General features: G+C 39.4%; 1 protein-coding gene across 1 annotated transcript in view; it reads right to left on the bottom strand.

Annotated features, from left to right (window-relative positions):
• LOC124607087 (COP9 signalosome complex subunit 3) overlaps nucleotides 1-22,970 on the bottom strand; it is a 136,370-nt gene that overhangs the window by 29,290 nt on the left and 84,110 nt on the right. The gene's annotated exons all lie outside the window — the stretch shown is intronic.

Below are 22,970 nucleotides of genomic sequence, written 5' to 3'. Positions count from 1 at the left end.
TTACTACTTCTTAATGAGATAGACTGAATGAGGTAATGCTATCTAAGTTTGATATGAGCATGTTGTTGTTGTTGTTGTTGTTGTTGTTGTCATCTTCAGTGCAGAGACTGGTTTGATGCAACTCTCCATGCTACTCTATCCTGAGCAAGCTTCTTTGTCTCTGAGTAACTACTGCAACCTACATCCTTCTGAATCTGTTTAGTGTATTCACCCCTTGGTCTTCCTCTATGATTTTCACCCTCCGCACTTCCCTCCAATACTAAATTCATGATCCCTTGATGCCTCAGAACGTGTCCTACCAACCGATCCCTTCTTCTAGTCAAGTTGTGCCACAAATTCCTCTTCTCCCCAATTCTATTCAGTATCTCCTCATTAGTTATAAGATCTACCCCTCTAGTCTCCAGCATTTTTCTGTAGCAGCACATTTCGAAAGCCTCTACTCTCTTCTTGTCCAAACTATTTATCGTCCAGTTTCACTTCCATACATGGCTACACTCCAATGAAATACTTTCAGAATATACTTCTTGACACTTAAATCTATACTCGATGTTAACAAATTTCTCTTCTTCAGAAACACTTTCCTTGCCATTGCCAGTCTACATTTTATATCCTCTCTACTTCAACCATCATCAGTTATTTTGCTCCCCAAATAGCAGACCCCATCTCCTACTTTAAGTGTCTCATTTCTTAATCTAATTCCCTCAGCATCACCTGATATAATTTGACTACTTTCCATTATCCTCGTTTTGCTTTTATAGATGTTCATCTTATATCCTCCTTTCAAGATACTGTCCATTCTGTTCAACTGCTCTTCCATGTCTTTTGCTGTCTCTGACAGAACTGCAATGTCGCCGGAAAACCTCAAAGTTTTTATTCCTTCTCCATGGATTTTAATTCCTACTCCAAATTTTTCTTTTGCTTCCTTGACTGCTTGCTCAACATACACATTGAATAACATCGGAGATAGGCTACAAACCTGTCTCACTTCCTTCCCAACCACTGCTTCCCTTTCATACCCCCTTGACTCTTATAACTGCCACCTGGTTTCTGTACAAATTGTAAATAGCCTTTCGCTCCCTGTATTTTACCCCTGCCACCTTCAGAATTTGAAAGATAGAATTCCTGTCAACATTGTCAAAAGCTTTCAAGTCTAGATATGCTAGAAACGTGGGTTTGCCTTATTTAATCTATCTTCTAAGATAAGTTGTAGGGTCAGTATTGCCTCCAGTGTTTCAACATTTCTACGGAATCCAAACTGATCTTCCCCGAGGTCGGCTGCTACCAGTTTTCTCATTTGTCTGCAAAGAATATGCTTTAGTATTTTAAAGCAGTGACTTATTAAACTGATAGTTGAGTAATTTTCACGCCTGTCAACACTTGCTTTCTTTGGGATTGGAATTAATATATTTTTCTTGAGGTCTGAGGGTATTTTGCTTGTCTCATACATTTTGGTCACCAGATGGTAGAGTTTTGTCAGGGCTGGCTCTCCCAAGTCTATACAGTAATTCTAGTGGAATGTTGTCTACTTTGGGGCCTTGTTTCAACTTAGTCTTTCAGTGCTCTGTCAAATTCTTCATGCAGTATCATATCTCCCATCTCATCTTCATCTGCGTTCCCTTCCATTTCAATAATACTGACCTCAAGTACATGAATGTAGTGTTCGCAATTCCTCACATATTCACTGAGAATGTTTTTCAAGTATTTTTCCAGCTAATACATAAATGCACCACTAACTACTGGTCTCAGTAAACTTCAGGAGGGCCATATAGTCGTGGTGGCACAGCTGCTTGTGCTCTTAATGGTGTTATGAGGTGAGACTGACAAATCTGGGAAGAGTCATCATCTTCAGTTCTATTTTATTTGTGGGATTGAATCTTATCTCTGTATGCAACATCATTCAGATGGCACTGGGACCATAACAATGCCTTTGTCTGTTGGCAGAATTACAGTTTCCTTGTCCTCTGCAGATTTCTCTATGATTCTTGTTCTTCGCTGGAGATGTTGGATCTTAGTACTGGTGCCATGGTAAGTACCCTACAGATCTTACTGTAAACTTCTTCTTCTTCTTCTGCTTTTGATGACAGCAAAACTGCAATATGCTCCATGGAGCTGAGGTAATCTGATATTGATAGCATTTGTTTCATCTACATCTACATGGATACTCTGCAAATCACATTCAAGTGCCTGGCAGAGGGTTCATCGAACCACCTTCACAATTCTATATTATTCCAATCTCGTATAAGGCACAGAAGGAACGAATACCTATACCTTTAACAAGGATCTTCACTGTATCCTTCTGCAGATGTCTGTTAGTGAGATTAATTACTGTACAGCTGCATGCTTCACATCTAGGCTTCTTGTGCAATCAATCAAATTCTGATTTCTGGCATGCAGATATTTTCAACTGCATTGATTCTGTATGTGACTATGTCGTTCTGTCAACCAAGTCCCAAGAATCTGCAGAGAGTGTAACTGACATGTAGAGATGGAGATGAAGAAGCTCTTTTGAAGTGACATGTAGCATTTGTTGGGTGTAATTAATTCTCTCTCATATTAGTACCAGGTTTGCACAGCACATAATCCTATTTGCCACTAATGTTAATAGAAGTTTGACTTTGGTAAATGTAGTGAGACCTTGTTGGAAAGGTCAGCTTCCTAAGAAGTTGACGTTTCTTCTGGTGATGCTAATCCAACTTGTGTCCATTATGGAACATATCCCACCTGTAGAGTGACCTGAAGTGATCTCTCAGATTTTCTTGGCATGATTGAGTAATGGTATGCTTCTAAATACACAGCTAACTTATTATTTTGAAAACTGACCCAGTCACCATCTTCAACTGCCACAAGTATTCTTGTTACATGTACTTGCTGCCTGAATTCGCACCCACTATGCCCTTTCGTTTTTCAGAGCCTGTACTAATATGCCCTAAAATGCACATTCTCTTAGTGTTTCCTGGCTCTGGTTAATGATCTTAATAAGTTGAGTGTCAGACTCAAGGACTTGCTTAACTTGAAACCTCTATCTCCTGAAGCTTGAACAGTTCCTGGAACATTTATACTCTATCCATCCTAATCACGATTTGTCACAAAGAAATATGCTGCTTAAGACTCTGGTCCATAGAGCTCAAACACTTTCAAAAGAGGAGGCACTCACCGAAGAATTACATCTACAAATAGTGCTCCAAAAGAAAGAGTACTCAGATCATCAAACTGAGTGGGTGTTGTAGTCAAAAAATCAAGAACACCTGAGAAAGAGAATGAGACTTACGCATAGAAAGAGAAGCCAAGAACTGCTTACCTGCCTTAAGCTGTTCTGACATCTGATCGGTAGACTTCTACAAAGACATGGTATCCAGTGTATTTCACTCCCATCAACGAAGATTTAAAAAATCTTCTTTGTAATGTGAAATATGATATAGGTGTCTGAAAGCTAGCTGTGTACTGCATTCCATACAAAAGTGCATCAGCTGTCACCAAGGACTGCTTCGAATACAATCATGAAATGAAATATGAGGAGACTAGTACTGCGGTGCAAGCATCAAATTTCTGGGACAGTGTAACTAAGGAGTCTATCGAAATATAGATGTCAGAAAGTCTAATGAACAGTAATGGAGGTTTCAATTTAAACAAGGCCTGGAGTCTGGGATCCAGTTTATTAAGATCTTTCTTTACATCCATCAGAGTGGGAAACACTAAGAGAATGTGCTTTTTGGGGAATATCAGTACAATTTCTGAAAACAACAGAGTGTCAAAGGACACAGTGGGCACTGGGCAGTAAACAAGGCTATAAACAGTGGCACAGGACCAACAATAGTACACGTAACAGTAAAACTTCCAGTGCCTGAAGAAGACAATTGGGTCAGCCACTAAATAAATACTCTCCTTTGTATTTTCTTTTATTTTTGTACATTACATTATTAGTATAGTTTATTTCAAAATGTAGCTCACACAGTCTCCTAACACAGAATAAATAATACTTTTTCAGCCCCATTTGTACTAAATTAATTTAGCACCCACTGCTTCATTTGAATAGACTGTATGGCCTGCAGAGATTTTATTTTTATTTAATTGAATTTTTATGTTGTTCACAAATTGCAAAACATTCTAAGCTTTTCATGTTACTTAATGCCCTATAAGCATGATCTTTGAATGAATATAATTCTGATCAAAAAGCGATTCTGATAGCCAGAGTCAGAAGTTTTTGTTAATCAAGCCTTTTGTGTTCTTGTTGAGATGTTTCCTTAGCAACTTTCATCCCCTAACAAACAATTATTTATATCTAACTGAGCAGTGAAATATCAATTTTATTAAGTTTAGCTATAAAATTTTTTTTAATGTAATGAAATATTTTGTTAAAAATTTTCAGCCCCTATTGCACTCCCATGTTGTTGTTGTTGTGGTCTTCAGTCCTGAGACTGGTTTGATGCAGCTCTCCATGCTACTCTATCCTGTGCAAGCTTCTTCATCTCCCAGTACCTACTGCAACCTACATCCTTCTGAATCTGCTTAATGTATTCATCTCTTGGTCTCCCTCTACGATTTTTACCCTCCATGCTGCCCTCAAATGCTAAATTTGTGATCCCTTGATGCCTCAGAATATGTCCTACCAACCGGTCCCTTCTTCTTGTCAAGTTGTGCCACAGACTCCTCTTCTCCCCAATCCTATTCAATACCTCCTCATTAGTTACGTGATCTACCCACCTTATCTTCAGCATTCTTCTGTAGCACCACATTTCGAAAGCTTCTATTCTCTTCTTGTCCAAACTAGTTATCGTCCATGTTTCACTTCCATACATGGCTACACTCCAAACAAATACTTTCAGAAACGACTTCCTGACACTTAAATCTATACTCGATGTTAACAAATTTCTCTTCTTCAGAAACGATTTCCTTGCCATTGCCAGTCTACATTTTATATCCTCTCTACTTCGACCATCATCAGTTATTTTACTCCCTAAATAGCAAAACTCCTTTACTACTTTAAGTGTCTCATTTCCTAATCTAATTCCCTCAGCATCACCCGATTTAATTTGACTACATTCCATTATCCTCGTTTTGCTTTTGTTGATGTTCATCTTATATCCTCCTTTCAAGACACTGTCCATTCCATTCAACTGCTCTTCCAAGTCCTTTGCTGTCTCTGACAGAATTACAATGTCATCGGCGAACCTCAAAGTTTTTACTTCTTCTCCATGAATTTTAATACCTACTCCGAATTTTTCTTTTGTTTCCTTTACTGCTTGCTCAATATACAGACTGAATAACATCGGGGAGAGGCTACAACCCTGTCTCACTCCTTTCCCAACCACTGCTTCCCTTTCATGCCCCTCGACTCTTATAACTGCCATCTGATTTCTGTACAAATTGTAAATAGCCTTTCGCTCCCTGTATTTTATACCTGCCACCTTCAGAATTTGAAATAGAGTATTCCAGTTAACACTGTCAAAAGCTTTCTCTAAGTCTACAAATGCTAGAAACGTAGGTTTGCCTTTTCTTAATCTTTCTTCTAAGATAAGTCGTAAGGTTAGTATTGCCTCACGTGTTCCAACATTTCTACGGAATCCAAACTGATCTTCCCCAAGGTCCGCTTCTACCAGTTTTTCCATTCGTCTGTAAAGAATTCGCATTAGTATTTTGCAGCTGTGACTTATTAAACTGATAGTTCGGTAATTTTCACATCTGTCAACACCTTCTTTCTTTGGGATTGGAATTATTATATTCTTCTTGAAGTCTGAGGGTATTTCGCCTGTCTCATACATCTTGCTCACCAGATGGTAGAGTTTTGTCATGACTGGTTCTCCCAAGGCCATCAGTAGTTCTAATGGAATGTTGTCTACTCCCGGGGCCTTGTTTAGACTCAGGTCTTTCAGTGCTCTGTCAAACTCTTCACGCAGTATCTTATCTCCCATTTCGTCTTCATCTACATCCTCTTCCGTTTCCATAATATTGTCCTCAAGTACATTGCCCTTGTATAAACCCTCTATATACTCCTTCCACCTTTCTGCCTTCCCTTCTTTGCTTAGAACTGGGTTGCCATCTGAGCTCTTGATATTCATACAAGTGGTTCTCTTCTCTACAAAGGTCTCTTTAATTTTCCTGTAGGCAGTATCTATCTTACCCCTAGTGAGACAAGCCTCTACATCCTTACATTTGTCCTCCAGCCATCCCTGCTTAGCCATTTTGCACTTCCTGTCGATCTCATTTTTGAGACGTTTGTATTCATTTTTGCCTGCTTCATTTACTGCATTTTTATATTTTCTCCTTTCATCAATTAAATTCAATATTTCTTCTGTTGCCCAAGGATTTCTACCAGCCCTCGTCTTTTTACCTATTTGATCCTCTGCTGCCTTTACTACTTCATCCCTCAAAGCTACCCATTCTTCTTCTACTGTATTTCTTTCCCCCATTCCTGTCAATTGTTCCCTTATGCTCTCCCTGAAACTCTCTACAACCTCTGGTTCTTTCAGTTTATCCAGGTCCCATCTCCTTAGATTCCCACCTTTTTGCAGTTTCTTCAGTTTCAATCTGCAGTTCATAAACAATAGATTGTGGTCAGAATCCACATCTGCCCCTGGAAATGTCTTACAGTTTAAAACCTGGTTCCTAAATCTCTGTCTTACCATTATATAATCTATCTGATACCTTTTAGTATCACCAGGATTCTTCCAGGTATACAACCTTCTTTTATGATTCTTGAACCAAGTGTTAGCTATGATTAAGTTATGCTCTGTGCAAAATTCTACAAGGCGGCTTCCTCTTTCATTTCTTCCCCCCAATCCATATTCACCTACTATGTTTCCTTCTCTCCCTTTTCCTACTGACGAATTCCAGTCACCCACGACTATTAAATTTTCGTCTCCCTTCACTACCTGAATAATTTCTTTTATCTCGTCATACATTTCATCTATTTCTTCATCATCTGCAGAGCTAGTTGGCATATAAACTTGTACTACTGTAGTAGGTGTGGGCTTCGTGTCTATCTTGGCCACAATAATGCGTTCACTATGCTGTTTGTAGTAGTTACTCCCTTAGAAGTTGAATTCCCAGAAACACTGAAAGACATTTTTTTTTATTTCTAACCAAGCAGTCAAATACCAATTGTCATAGATGCAGCCTTAAAAATCCTTTGGTAGTTCTTTAGCTTTCACCCACTATTTTACCCCATTAGTGGTTGAATTTACAAAAAATATATTTTTTATTTTCTGACTGAGAAACCAAATACCAGTTTTTGTAGTTCTAGCTTCAAAGTTTCCTTAATAGCAACATACTTTCAAAAAGCCTAGCATCTCCTATTTCACCCCCCCCCCCCCTTAGGAGCGGAATTTCAGACAATCCCTTCTTAAAAGATGCCTACAGTATAAGATCCACACCCTCACCAAACTTCAAGTTTCTATCTTTAGTGGTTTGGGCTGGTTGGCGATGAGTCAGTGAATGAGTTTAATCCTATTTCACCCCCTTAGGAGAAGAAATTTAAAAAAGTGAAAAACACATTTTTTCATGTCCAACCGAGAAGTCAAACACCAATTTTCAAAAATTTAGCTTTAAAAATGCTTTTGCAATGAAATATTTTCATGAAATGTTTCACCCCTTTAGGGGTTGCTTTTCCAAAAAACAGTGCACATATATCTTTTTTATTTATAACTGAGAAGCCAAATTTAAAATTTCGTAGATTTGGCTTTAAAAATGCTTTCATAATAACATATTTTCTTTAAAAAAATCTTGTCTCAACATCCTTTTAGGGCTGCAACTTCAAAAAATCCCTTCTTAAATGACACTTACAGTACACGATCCACATCTTCTCTAAGTTTCAAGTTTCTATTCTTAGCGTTTTGGCCTGGGCGATGGAGTCAGTCAGTCAGGACATCGCCTTTTATATATAGAGAAATTAGTACTGGTAATAATAAATCATATTCTCTATAGCAGCAAATATTTTAAAGCAGGCTGAAACATTAAAACACAATTGAATGATGGAATCATTATTGTCATTTCTCCTTCTCCAGTTTTTTAACTTTTAATTTGAAATTTTCTTCTCCTATCAAAGCATCAAGTTTCTTCACTTTCCTCATCTCTTCAAGTTTCTTTATTTCTTAGAATAATTTCCCTTTCTCTGCTCCTCCCCCCCCCCCCCCTCTTCTTTTCTGCTTCTTTTTCCCCATCTTCTTTTTGATTTTTCTTTACTCTTGGAGGTTTTCCTCAAATCTTTTGTGGGCAGCTCTCACACTGGTTAACATAGTCTTGGGCAAGTGGTACATTTTCTATTGTTCTTTGAGGAGGAGGAGGGGGAGGAGGAGGAGGAGGAGATTAGTGTTTAATGTCCTGTCCATAACGAGGTCACTAGAGACAGAGCACAAGCTTGGATTAGGGAAGGAAATAGGCTGTGCCTTATCAAAGAAACCACCTTGGCATTTGCCTGAAGCGATTTTGGGAAATCGCAAAAAACCTAAATCAGGATGGTGGGATGTAGGTTCAACTGTTGTCCTCCCAAATGCAAGCCCAGCTCGGTACTGTTGTTCTTTGTGCAACTACACTTTGTTCAAATAGGTTATTGACAAGCCAAACATCTCCATACTGGTATGCTTTCCCCTTCTTGTTATTTTATTTTATTTGTATATTAGATTTTTTTACACACCCTTGCTATGAGGGGCAAACACAGCTGCAGTAATCTATTTCAATTGATAAAACCAGAACAGCTGCCAGAAACGGATTTATTAAACCACTCAGTCAAAACTAGTTTCATGTCCCTAAAGTCTCATATTCAGGCAAAACCGGTGAACCTAAAAAATATATGAAGTTTACAATTACAGCTAACCTTAGTTTGACTGTAATCAGCATGTTTCAGTGCCAATTACCAGATGAGGATTATGGACCTTAAATTGTGATTACATCTCCACGAGGTCCCCTATCTTCCTGCTTGATGATGATGATTGGTTTTTGGGGTGCTCAACTGCGCTGTCATAAGCGCATGTACACATTCCAAATCTGAACACAGTCCAATCTCGCCACTTTTCATGAATGATGGTGGAATGATGAGGACAACACAAACACCCGTCATCTATAACACGAGGACAACTGGCTTGCCCCCTTTTTTGATTTTATATGACAGTATTCCATTTTAGGATACAGGTCCTATCTGGTTTTTTAAAGTGGCTGTCCTTCAGCCACTGTTTTTTATACTGGTACACTGGTTACTATGTTTTGTTTTTGATTTTCAGGTTATTTTTAACTCTTTGCACAATTGATCTGTTATGATTTCACAGTGTAATATAATATGCTGGGTGCAAGGACAGTCTCATAGTTTCTCACATTTTTCGTCAATTTTACCACATTTCAAACTGGTCACTATAGTTTTTGTTGGTTTTAAGATGTGGTTCCATGTTGAACACAGATATGCCTTTTTGGTTTGGTAGATCTTTTACAGATATTTTGCAAACAGTTCACTCTTGTATTTTATTTCTTATGACATTGCACGAATGTGGTGTATTATTCACACTTAAACCTAATTGCATATGATACTGTCAATGTGTCAAGGTACTTTACATTGTTTGTCAGTTATACTGCTTTTCATTCCAGTGACTTTGTTTCTGTACAGCTGTTCCCCTAGCTTATTGTGCTGTAACGCAGTTAATTTCTCACGTGGGTTTAGTTCCTACAATGGCCTATGCATATGTGGGGCTACCGGGCTGCAATGTTGATCCTCTGGTTCTGTGCATGTGCCCCTGGGAAGTCTTCTGTGGACATGACCTGCGCACTTCGTAAGTGTTGTGCGGGGTCCGTGGCTGTTTCACCTGTGGTTTGGTCACTCCACTTGCTGGTAAGCTGGATCTAGTGGGGTAAGGAGGCCAGGGGAGGTTCTTGCCCATTTCTTCGGATTTGTTTCTTGCCATCATTTTCTTTCTAGGGGTTAGTCTTGCCTCTGTCTTCTGTCATTTTATGCACGATAGGTGTGTATTTCATATTCCAGTTTCAAGCAAGAAGGTAGAGGACACCTATTATTTTCTCTCTTGGAGATCTAATCTCATTTTAAAGTCTATAGTCCTCACCTGGTAAAAGCCAATGCAGCACTTTGACACAGTCAAGTTAAGGTTAGTTCTAATTGTAAACTTCCTATTCTTTGTAAGGTCATCAGTTTTCACAAGAAGATGTGACTTCATGGTCACAAAAATAGTTGTGACAGAGTAATTAATAAATCAATTTCTGGCAGCTGTTGCAGTTTCATCAACTGAAATGGATTACATTTTTAATTCTTGAAAAACAACTCTCACCTGTTGCATTACCGCACGAAAAGACCAAACTCAGTTTAATAACTTGAAACTTTTTTTTTTACTCACTCATAATGAAACATGAATGAAAGTCATCCAGTCTTGAAGAAGAACTCCCCTTATGCTTCGCTACTAATATCTAATATTGCTATCATGGGATTTGGCTTGTTCACAGATTCTATTCGTTGTGTAAAACACTTATGATAATATTTTAACCATCGGGTTTCACTGCACTGCTGGGTTAAACATTTCATTTGGCTCTACTGATTAGTTCTGAAGAGTTGGTGTAAGGCGATCCCTGACAGTTAGCACTGCTGTTACCAGCTTTCAGCTGCGTACTGCTGACAGCTGCAAGTGAAAACAATAGTCATATACCTGTGACAACTGCCAGGTGTTGCCATAGAGACATTTAGAAAATTGCATTACATGACTGGTTGATGTAGGTGCGAAAAGCTGCTGTACCCAGCCCACTGCAACTGTCAGGAACCTTCTTCCGCTGAATCAATCAGGCAGCAGCAGCCGACTGACACACAAGCAGCGGCAGGAAGTAATTGATTTTGTGACTTTTACAAGTTCCTAACCAGGGGCGAATTTTTATAATATCATCTGGGTGCTTTAATAGTTTAGTTTGTTGAGTTTCTGTGTGTTTATTTAATATCTAATAGCCACAGTTCTTTTGCAGTAGAAAGTAAACCGATTTTGTGACATATTACAAGTTCCTAATCAGGGGCGAACTATTTACTTTCACATCAGTGCTTCGGTAGTTAGGTTTTTGAATCTCTGCGTATAAATCTAATTTATTAAACTCAGTTCCTGCGTTTTTATCAGGGTCTACAGTAGAGTTGTGCAACGCATGCCAATAATCCGTTTATCTGCATAGTTTAGTTTTCCACAGTCTTTACTATGGACAGGGACTGCAATTGTTGTATGGGATGCGAGCCGAGTTGGTGACACTTCGCTCTCAGCTTCAGGCTGTAATGGCTTCGGTTACACAGTTTAAGGCTGCAGTGGATGGGCACCACTGTTGTGGACCAGCCGTGGGGATTCAACAGACATCCAGCACATCCTAGTCCTCCGATCGGGTCCTCACCAGTGGCCAGCCCAGTTACTGCTTGCACTCAGATTGACCCCGCACCTGTGGTCGAGTAGGAGGTCGCCCTGGGGCGTAGCAGGTGGAGAAAGACTTCCCAAGTGGCCGCATGTAAGGCCTCCCAGGTTAGTCTGACAAACAGGTTCCAGGTGCTGTCTGTGGCTGACACTGCCACTGAGCCAGATGCTGTCACCTCTCCTTTTTCAGAGGAAACCACTCAGCCTGCAAGATCTGGACAATCACAGAGGGTGGGATTATTGATAGTTGGGAGCTCCAACCTTAGGTACGTTATGGCGACCCTTAGAGACATGGCTGCCAAGAAGGGAAAGAAAACCAACGTGTACTCCATCTGCATACAGGGTGGAGTCATTCCAGATGTGGAACAGGTCTTCTGAGATGCCATGAAGAGCACAGGGTGCAGCTAACTGCAAGTGATTGCTCACATTGGTACCAATGATGTGTGTCACTTTGGATCAGAAGAGATTCTCTCTGGCTTCAAGCGGCTAACAGAAGTGGTAAAGGCTGCCAGTCTTGCTTGCAAGATGAAAGCAGAGCTGACCATTTGCAGCATACTTAACAATCATATACAACCGTTCGCTCGACGAAAGACCCGTACCCAAAGACTGGAAAGCTGCACAGGTCACACCAACATTCAAGAAAGGTAGTAGGAGTAATCCACTTAATTACAGGCCCATTTCATTAACGTCGGTACGCAGCAGGGTTATGGAACTTATATTGTGTTTTAACATTATGACTTACCTCGAAGAAAACGGTCTACTGACACACAGTCAACATGGGTTTACAAAACATTGTTCTTGTGAAATACAAGTAGCTCTTGATTTGTATTGAGTGTTGAGTATTATTGACAAGGGATTTCAGATCGATTCCATATTTCTGGATTTTCGAAAGGCTTTTGACACTGTACCATACAAGCGGCCTGTAGTGAAATTGTGTGCTTAAGGAATATCGTTTCAGTTACGTAACTGGATTTGTGATTTCCTGTCAGAGAGGTTGCAGTTTGTAGTAACGGATGGAAAGTCATCGAGTAAAACAGAAGTGATTTTTGGGGTTCCCCAAGGTAGCGTTATAAGCCCTTTACTGTTCCTTATCTATATAAACGATTTGGGAGACAATCTGAGCAGCCATCTTAGGTTGTTTGCAGATGACACTGTCGTTTACCGACTAATAAAGTCATCAGAAGATCAAAGCAAATTGCAAAACAATTTAGAAAAGATACCTGAATGATGCGAAAATTGTCAGTCGACCCTAAATAACAAAAAGTGTGAGGTCATCCACTTCGGTTACACGATACAGTCAAATTTAAAGGCCAAAAATTCAACTAAAACCCTATGAATTACGATTACGAACAATTTAAATTGGAAGGAACACATAGAAAATGTTGTGGGGAAGGCTAATCAAAGACTGCGTTTTATTGGCAGGACGCTTAGAATATGTAACAGATCTACTAAGGAGACTGCCTACACTATGGTTGTCCATCCTCTTTTAGAATACTGCTGCACGATGTGGGATCCTTACCAGATTGGATTGACAGAGTACATCGAAATAGTTCAAAGAAGGGCAGCACATTTTGTATTATCACAAAATATGGGAGAGAGTGGCACTGAAATGATAAAGGATTTGGGCTGGACATCATTAAAAGAAGGGCGTTTTTTGCTGCGATGGAATCTTCTCACGAGATTCCGATCACCATATTTCTCCTTCGAATGCGAAAATATTTTGTTGACACCAACCTACATAGGGAGATATGATCACCATGATAAAATAAGGGAAATCAGAGCTCGAATAGAAAGATATGGGTGTTCGTTCTTTACGCATGCTGTACGAGATTGGAATAATAGATAATTGTGAAGTTGGTTCGATGAGCCCTCTGCCAAGCACTTAAATGTGATTTGCAGGGTATCGATGTAGATGTAGATTAAAGTATGCTTTCATACTCTAATATGAACTTTTGAACATAAGAATCATTTGCTTCAATTTCTTTACGAAACTTTTTGCCTTTGAAATATACACAAGTTGTCCTTATATTTTAAGTTCAAGTAGAAGCCATCAGATGCTGTGGTTGGTATTCTGTCATCCTTACTAAATGTAGCCAACAATTTATATACAACAATTTGCAAATTTAAAATCTAGTAATAAGCAAGTTGATGAGAAGCTGAAACTTTCTTAAAAATGGTACACATCTAGAGAAATAGATTTGAAAACTGCCAGTTTACATTTAATGCAAATTTTTCCATTAGTGCAGAAATATTTCTCAAGGGCTTGGTATTTAACTTTTTCCTTGAATCAATAAATGACTTCTTTTGATCCAAAATTCTCAAAACTCTATCAATACAGGCGAGTGACTGAAAATATAATATTTATTTCACAAAACATCATCCATTTTTGTAACACACTTGTGGAATATTTTTTATTATAACCGGAACTTCTTATCAGATTAGAGAAGTACCAGGTGTAGAGGTATGAAACCGGAATTTTCCTCTAGATGGTGCTAGCCGTCAGTGTAGAGCCCGTAAGACCATGTCTACAGAGCAATCTGCTTCCTGTAATGGCTGACGATGAATGTCAATGCACAGTAACCCAAGTTACTGTTTCAAATATGTTTCAAATCTATAAATGTGTCAAGTTCTGTGCCTACAAACTACAATTTGCGAACAGTATTTGTTTTCTGTTATGATTTGATGCAAACTGCTGCAGATTCGCATCGAATGCTTGTCAAAAAGTTTTGGCGACCATGCTCTTGGGAAAATACAAGTATTTCAAGTGCTTTGAAAAATTCAGAAGTGGTGATTTTGACATGACAAATGACGAGTGCAGGACACCACCGAAAAAGTTTGAAGACAATGAATTTCAGGCCTTATTGGATAAAAATGATACTCAAACTCAACAGGAACTCGTGGAACAATTGAACGTGATGCAGAAAGCCGGTCTCTGCAGTTGAGAACTATGGAAAAGGTGCAGAAAGTATGAACATGGGTTCTGCATGAACTGAATGAAAGACAACAAGCAAATCAAAAGACCACCTGTGAAATGCTGCTCGCCAGATACAAAAGACAGCCTTTTCTCCATCGAATAGTGACAGGTGATAAAAAATGGATATATTTTGAGAATTGTAAGTGTCATAAATCAACGGTGAATCCAGGAAAACAATCGACATCCACAGCAAGACCAAAACGCTTTGGAAAGAAGACAATGCTCTGTGTTTGGTAGGATCAGAAGGGTGTCATCTATTATGAGCTGCTAAAACCTGGCAAAACCATTAACACTGATCGCTAACAAACGGCAAATGATCTATTTAAATCAAGCATTATGTGAAAAACAACCAGAATGTGGAAAAAGGAAACACAAATTCATATTTCTCCATGATAACGCCCCATCACATACAGCAAAACGCCCCATCACATACAGCAAAATGTGTCAGGGAAATGATCGAGGTGTTCGGCTGGGAAATATTAGGGCATGCAGCTTGTTCTCCACACTTGGCTCTGTCCAATTATCATCTATTTGCATCACTGGAACATGCTCTCACTGAACAATGCTTCGATTCGCATGAAAATGTACGAAAATGGCTCAGCTGACTGGTTCACTTCAAAAGAAGTGCTGTTTTTTTGCATGGCATTCACAGCCTGTCGTAGAGGGGGGAGAAGTGTATATATAGCAATGGAGATTATTTTGAATAAAATATTGTTTATCAGTTTCAAGCGACAGATGTATAATTATTGCAACCAAATTGTGGTTTAATATTTCTACACTTGGTATACTTGATTATAAGAATGAGTTTTCATACGATACAGCAGATCTATTAACAGTTCTTACCATACCTGAATTTAAAAGAGTGCAGACATCCATTTAAAAAAAAATACTGTTTTCCCTGACTCTCACCATTTTTGAAAGTGTTCCCTGACTTTCTGACCTTCATAAAATTCCATGACTTTCCAGAAAGTGTGAACCATGCACCATTCTGAGACATAACAGAGTTCCTTGACTGACTTTACAGCTTTCACACCCTTTGCTGTCTTTCTATTATAAAATCCCAAAATGCGGGCAATGAGTTGGATTCATAGCAAAGATGTGTGGTAACAGCGCAGTACAAGCTTACTCTACGATGACTCATCAAGTACAGTCAGAAATCTCCCCAACATGAGTACAGTGGGGTTGTGGATAAATACTAGAGGAGTCGTGAGGTTCCAGCATTTGCTAGAGTGAGATATCTCTTTGGGGGGAGATGAAGTGGCCATTGGCAGACTGCTTGGTGTTTAACCATTAAGCTCCCTGTGGACTACCGATCCCTTATATCAGAGTAATGGGTATACGCTTACAAAGAAAATGTGTGGTAAAGTTAATGGACGAGCATCCTTTCCACTGACTCATTCAAGTGTAGTTTGATAAGTGTGGTAAAATTCCACGAGAGAATAGAACTTTTTTGTTGTGTCTTCAGGGCTGGTAAACTTGATTATGCCAAGGATTGTGTACAGAATGTCAACAATGTACAGCATACAGGTCATTGTTGACAGTCAGTCTGAATTGATCAGTGTGTCAACTGAGCATGAAAATGGAGAAAACCCGAGTTTCATGCTGTAATTAAACATTTTCATTTAATAGGTTGGGCTAACGCATAAATTAAAACTAAATTGAATGAAGTTCATATGGGCTTTGCACCATCAATGGAGACCATTTACTTCTGAAATAATGAATTTAAATGTGGTCGGATCTGCAGCAAAGATGAAGTATGCTACAGGGACCCAAGTGAGATTGCCATAAAGGAAACCATTGATAAAATCCATCACATGTAATGCATGGCTGCTGAATAAAAATCTATGAGATTGCCGAGACTGAAGGCATCTCAAGTGAGTGAGTTTATAATATCCTGCATAGAGAATTGGCTATGAAGAAGCTGTATACAAGGTGGATAGCTCACAGTTGACCAAAAGTGCATATGGCACAACATTCCAACACAATGCCTGGCATGTTTACCCGCAACCTGCAAGACATTTCATGCCAACTTGAGACTGTTGATGAAACCTGGATCCATCACTTCACACGAAAGTCAAAATTGCAGTCAAAACAATGGACAGAGGCTGGTGAAAATGCACCAAAGAAGACAATGACTATTTTGTCAATTGGCAAGGTGATGGCTACTATTTTTTGGGATTCCCAAGGAATAATTCTCAAAGATTACTTGGAAAAGGCAGAATATTAACTGGATCCTATTATGCTTCATTGCTGGATTGTATGAAACTTACATAGGCTGAAAAAAGACTCAAGGCTGGTATGCAAAAAAGTACTCTTTCACTAGGATAATGCACTTTTCCACACATCAGTGATAGTAATGCAAAAAGTGCATCAATTGGGCTTTGAATTGGTTCCTCATCCAGCCTATTGACCAGACTCCGTCCCAAGTGACTTCTGCCTGTTACCCATCTTGGAAGTTTGGCTTGCTTGGAAAAAATTTTCATATAATGAGGAAGTGACAGTTACAGTCAACGAGTATTTTGCAGAGTTTGACAGAATATATTTTTCCAACAGGATAAAGAAGGTGGTGGATCGCTCTCTCGGAGGAAACTATGTTGTGTAATAAAGTGAGTTGTTTATGAAACAAACATTTTTTTCTTGCTTTTCTACCAGACTTATCAAATCACCCTCATACAAGTACCATGGTTTACAAAAGAAATTGCTTCAAACATGGGATTTGACAGTGGGAAGGTCTGGCTGATTCATATCCAGGATCTGCACTCACTCTACAAATACTTTAGTGGTACCACATCTGCACTGCACCCCATGGGCACAGGTCCTGACACTGGGCCAGAGGCTACAGCTATTTCCCTTTGGATGGTCTGTCTTTTAATTGAGAATTTTTTCTTAGCTAATTTCCAAGGCAGTGTGTGGAACTGGTCACAGATTCCAAAGACTTTATCACCTACATAAAAATAGCTACCGTATTTACTCGAATCTAAGCCGCGCTTTTTTTCCGCATTTTGTAATCCAAAAAACTGCCTGCGGCTTAGAATCGAGTGCAAAGTAAGCGGAAGTTCTGAAAAATGTTGTTAGGTGCCGTCACAACTAAGTTCTGCTATCGAATATATGCAGCACTACACAGGCATGCTTTGCAGACACAAAGGCGCCAAAACCTCTGCGTCAGTAAATAAATTTTAAAAAAAGGTTGAAGATGAGCTTTTTTCTCTGCCCCGAGTTTTGACCACTGCATTTTCATACATTATCCAACGAAGTAAATACAAATTCCGTATTGTTCATCTTCGAATGTAGCAGCATTTCAATGTACTACGAAAATCCGACTGGCAAGACTGTTTGGGATGTTTGTCAATATGGCCAACTCTACGTTCTGAATTTTTTCCTACCTGTGAGAAGAGATGGTTGCTAATAGGAACTTTTATGTATTGTGAGTCACATGCAGTGTGCTCTTCACCATAAGAATAATACGAATATAAACATTTTGCCATGTATTGTTTCGTGTTTGCTGCTATCTCATTGAAATCCTGTCTGCCTAATAAACTACGAAACTAGAGTGAGTCAACAGCAAACGCGGAAGAATATACCTATCATGTCATGTTTATATTTGTATTATTCTTATGCCTAATAGTGGTACAGTCAGAAATGAAGCACGGCAATTGACTAGATTTTTAAATCTAACATGACTCTAATTTCTGTGCAGAATGTAATGTACTAAAGAGGCGTCTGCAAAGATTTTCAAATGGTGAAAAATTTTTGCTAAATTCTCGTTCAGAACATCTTCCATCATCTACAGTCTATTATTTGGTTCTTGCTGATAATTATCGAAGAAAGCAGGAGTGTAAGTCACAACAAATAGCGGTCTCTTGCCATTGTTTCACTAATGACACGATTCCTCTCTTTTGTTTTTTAATTGTAAGCGGCGGTAGCGTGCACAAAAGCAAGCCATGCCACGAGCGGCGACAGGTTGTAAACACAGATTATCAGAATCGACAAACAATGCATGACACAGTACAGTAATGCATTTTCAGCTTGGAGTGACAAACACCTATAACAAAGAGAACGGTACTTATCAGATCAAAGAAAAATAAGCAGTCAATTCAAACCAGACGAAGCATGTGAAAAAGGAAGGCTACCAGTATAAATACGGACAGAGCGCCTGACGCATAGCAATGGCTACCCGATAAAGCTTAACTGCTAAGCTTACGACTCGAACCAAACTACTGTAGCTGTATCGTCATTCATGCGACCTAAATTGTGTCTCATATTACAATGGACCAACTTTGTTTCGATTTGGAGGTGAGTTGTAAATGAAGAGAAAACAGCAAAGTCATTAAACATAAACATAGGTCGCATAGAGACTACCCACTCCTCACAACAGCGTAGACTGCTCTGCATATGCATGAATCTGGTAGCTTGGGCGCACCAGAAAAATTTTTCCGCCTAGCATCTGCCTGCTTGTTACTACTGCTGACACATCTAACAGCCAGAAGTGGGAGAAAGTACTGATCATACGCGAATGAACTGTGCTTGCACATGAGCCCACTGGCAACTATTCAAACAAACCTAATGTAAATAGTTGTGACACCACACTCATTAGAAGTAGTTTGTTGTTATGAACATAGCCTTCATCTTAAAGCCTTTGACACATTTTGTTGTTGGCAGACACTTTTGTGTGCAGTGTGTTTTGTTGTCGTAAATGGCACATTTCCTTAGCAATCTAAGCTTTATTTTTTTCTCTCATTTATGTTTTATTGCTGCAGTATTATTCTGCAGTAGCAAGAAACAGTAATATTCTTTGTTAGAGTATCAGTTCTTACGAGTCAAAGTTATAAAAATTTCACTGAAAACTAAAACAATGAAAAATTCCCAGGTTTTTCCTGGTTTTCTGCCAGATAAAAAATTTACAGGTTTTTCTGGGATTTATTGGTTGTTCCTGGGGCATATACACTCTGTCTGAAAGCAGAAAGCTACTGTAAAACAATGCTCATGTTTCACTAGTTTCCAGAGGACTTCGACACTGTGATTCAAGGACTACCACCAGTTTAACTGGAAAGGAATTGGATAAGGTAACAGCTTCTGTGCTGTCACAAAAGTTTGAATTTTGCACAAGTATCAAGAACACTATCTAATATTGAGATAATCTGCAGCATCAAACAAACCATCCATGGGGTTCCCTCTGATATCGAAAAAGAGCTGAGATGGATACTTGCAGAGTCCCTAAGAAAGCCACAATGCTGAAAGTTAATGTCTTGGTTGCAGAATATAGGGATATACATGTCCTCCATGAAGACAATGGCACTGTCATCCTAGCAGCTGACAAGGGTAATGCGATGTTGCAATCAGATGACTATTGGCTGAAGACTGAAATACTACTACAGGATCCGGCATACATGCAAGTGAAGAAGGGTCCTACACCAGCTGCGTAAAGGAAGACCATTACAATCCTAAATAACTCAAGACTTGACATGGATATAGCCAGGATGCTGTGCGCTAGAGCAATGGTACCACCACAGCTTTATGACCTTCCAGGAATACACAAAGAGAAGATGGAGTTTCATTACATCTGATGGTGAACAATATAAATTCATCAACATATGGCACAGCCAAGCAACTGGCACAGTTACTAAAACCTCTCATGGGCCACAGTCCATACCATATCAAAAACTCAACAGAGGCTGCAGAAGTGCTTCTAACGGTATGCCTGGAAAAAGAGTGATCTAGTCAGTTTAAACATCACATCTCTCTTCATACAGGTAATACGTGAAGATTTCATGGTATCACTAGAGTCACACTGACAGCAACATGGTGAAACTGTTTCCACATAACTCACTGATACCCCCACCACCCACTTCCAATGTGGTGGAAGGTTCTATAAACAGACAGATGGAGTCACCAGGAGATTCTCTCTAGCACTCGCATCACTAAACTGCATATAGAACACTTCAAGGAAACAGCTCTCAAAACCACATTCCTTATATCAAAGGCATTCGACAGATATGTGGATGACACATTTGTGGTTTGGCCCCATGATTAAAGATACCTGGAAGAATTCCTGTGATAGCTTAACAGCATACATGACAATGTTACGTACCCCACAGAAACTGAAGAAAATGGCTGCCTACCGCTCCCAGACATTCTGATAAATGAGAATTCTGATGCACATTCCTTCTACAGGAATGCACAATGCAAATCTGTGCTCACCACTTCGTATACAGAGTATGTGAGATATGAGAGAAAAAAAGAGACAGAGTACTGAGTTGTTAAAACATAAGCAGGAAACCTCTCACAAGAAAGGCCAAGGAAGAAGAAGAAGAAGAAGAAGAAGAAGAAAAAGAAACCAAATGCCAGGCATTCCTCTCATATGCAGGGCTGCCCTCTGCAAAGATAGCCAGAATAATGGAGGAGCACAACATAGAAACCATTTTCTACTAAGTGGTTAAAATTACAAACATGCTTGGGTCAGTCAAACACCAACTAGGGCTTGGGCATCCAGTATCTATAGGACTGGTTGCAAGTGTGGGATGCAATACATTAGTCTGAAGCAGCGATGCATCTCATAGAGCTGTTCAGATGTGTGAAGAACATTCACCTCAACCAAACCAACAAGTCTGTAGTGGCAGAGCAAAGCATCAGTGAAAGGCATATGTTTGTTATTGAACAGACAGAGGTGCTGAACCATGCCAGTGGGTTCTGAGATTCAGTCATCAAAGAGGCTGTGGAATTTAAAGAGTATATTTCAAGCTTACCTACAGGGACAACAGTTTCCAACTAAACTCTGCTTTGGATGTGATGTTAGCAAAAATACTGGGTGTACATAAAGTCCGGGAACACTTTCAATTATTTATTGCACAAGAACCAAACATTGTACAGATATCATACATGTTGTTGTTGTGTTGTTGTTGTGGTCTTCAGTCCTGGGACTGGTTTGATGCAGCTCTCCATGCTACTCTATCCTGTGCAAGCTTTTTCATCTCCCAGTACCTACTGCAACCTACATCCTTCTGAATCTGCTTAGTGTATTCATCTCTTGGTCTCCCTCTACGATTTTTACCCTCCACGCTGCCCTCCAATACTAAATTGGTGATCCCTTGATGCCTCAGAACATGTCCTACCAACCGATCCCTTCTTCTGGTCAAGTTGTGCCACAAACTTCGCTCCTCCCCAATCCTATTCAATACCTCCTCATTAGTTATGTGATATACCCATCTAATCTTCAGCATTCTTCTGTAGCACCACATTTCGAAAGCTTCTATTCTCTTCTTGTCCAAACTATTTATCGTCCATGTTTCACTTCCATACATGGCTACACTCCATACGAATACTTTCAGAAATGACTTCCTGTCACTTAAATCAATACTGGATGTTAACAAATTTCTCTTCTTCAGAAACGCTTTCCTTGCCACTGCCAGCCTACATTTTATATCCTCTCTACTTCGACCATCATCAGTTATTTTGCTCCCCAAATAGCAAAACTCCTTTACTACTTTAAGTGCCTCATTTCCTAATCTAATTCCCTCAGCATCACCCGACTTAATTAGACTACATTCCATTATCCTTGTTTTGCTTTTGTTGATGTTCATCTTATATCCTCCTTTCAAGACACTGTCCATTCCATTCAACTGCTCTTCCAAGTCCTTTGCTGTCTCTGACAGAATTACAATGTCATCGGTGAACCTCAAAGTTTTTATTTCTTCTCCATGAATTTTAATGCCTACCCCGAATTTTTCTTTTGTTTCCTTTACTGCTTGCTCAATATACAGATTGAACAACATCGGGGAGAGGCTACAACCCTGTCTTACTCCCTTCCCAACCACTGCTTCCCTTTCATGTCCCTCGACTCTTGTAACTGCCATTTGGTTTCTGTACAAATTGTAAATAGCCTTTCGCTCCCTGTATTTTACCCCTGCCACCTTTAGAATTTGAAACAGAGTATTCCAGTCAACATTGTCAAAAGCTTTCTCTAAGTCTACAAATGCTAGAAACGTAGGTTTGCCTTTCCTTAATCTTTCTTCTAAGATAAGTCGTAAGGTCAGTATTGCCTCACGTGTTCCAGTGTTTCTACGGAATCCAAACTGATCTTCCCCGAGGTTGGCTTCTACTAGTTTTTCCATTCGTCTGTAAAGAATTCGTGTTAGTATTTTGCAGCTGTGACTTATTAAGCTGATAGTTCGGTAATTTTCACATCTGTCAACACCTGCTTTCTTTGGGATTGGAATTATTATATTCTTCTTGAAGTCTGAGGGTATTTCGCCTGTTTCATACATCTTGCTCACCAGATGGTAGAGTTTTGTCAGGACTGGCTCTCCCACGGCCGTCAGTAGTTCCAATGGAATATTGTCTACTCCGGGGGCCTTGTTTCGACTCAGATCTTTCAGTGCTCTGTCAAACTCTTCACGCAGTATCGTATCTCCCATTTCATCTTCATCTACATCCTCTTCCATTTCCATAATATTGTCCTCAAGTACATCGCCCTTGTATAGACCCTCTATATACTCTTTCCACCTTTCTGCTTTCCCTTCTTTGCTTAGAACTGGGATTCCATCTGAGCTCTTGATATTCATACAAGTCGTTCTCTTATCTCCAAAGGTCTCTTTAATTTTCCTGTAGGCAGTATCTATCTTACCCCTAGTGAG

Source organism: Schistocerca americana, chromosome 3 (genome assembly GCF_021461395.2).
Source record: "Schistocerca americana isolate TAMUIC-IGC-003095 chromosome 3, iqSchAmer2.1, whole genome shotgun sequence".
Lineage (NCBI taxonomy): Eukaryota > Metazoa > Arthropoda > Insecta > Orthoptera > Acrididae > Schistocerca > Schistocerca americana.
The sequence above is the reverse complement of the archived record's forward strand: the minus strand, read 5'-3'. Positions and strand labels throughout refer to the sequence as shown.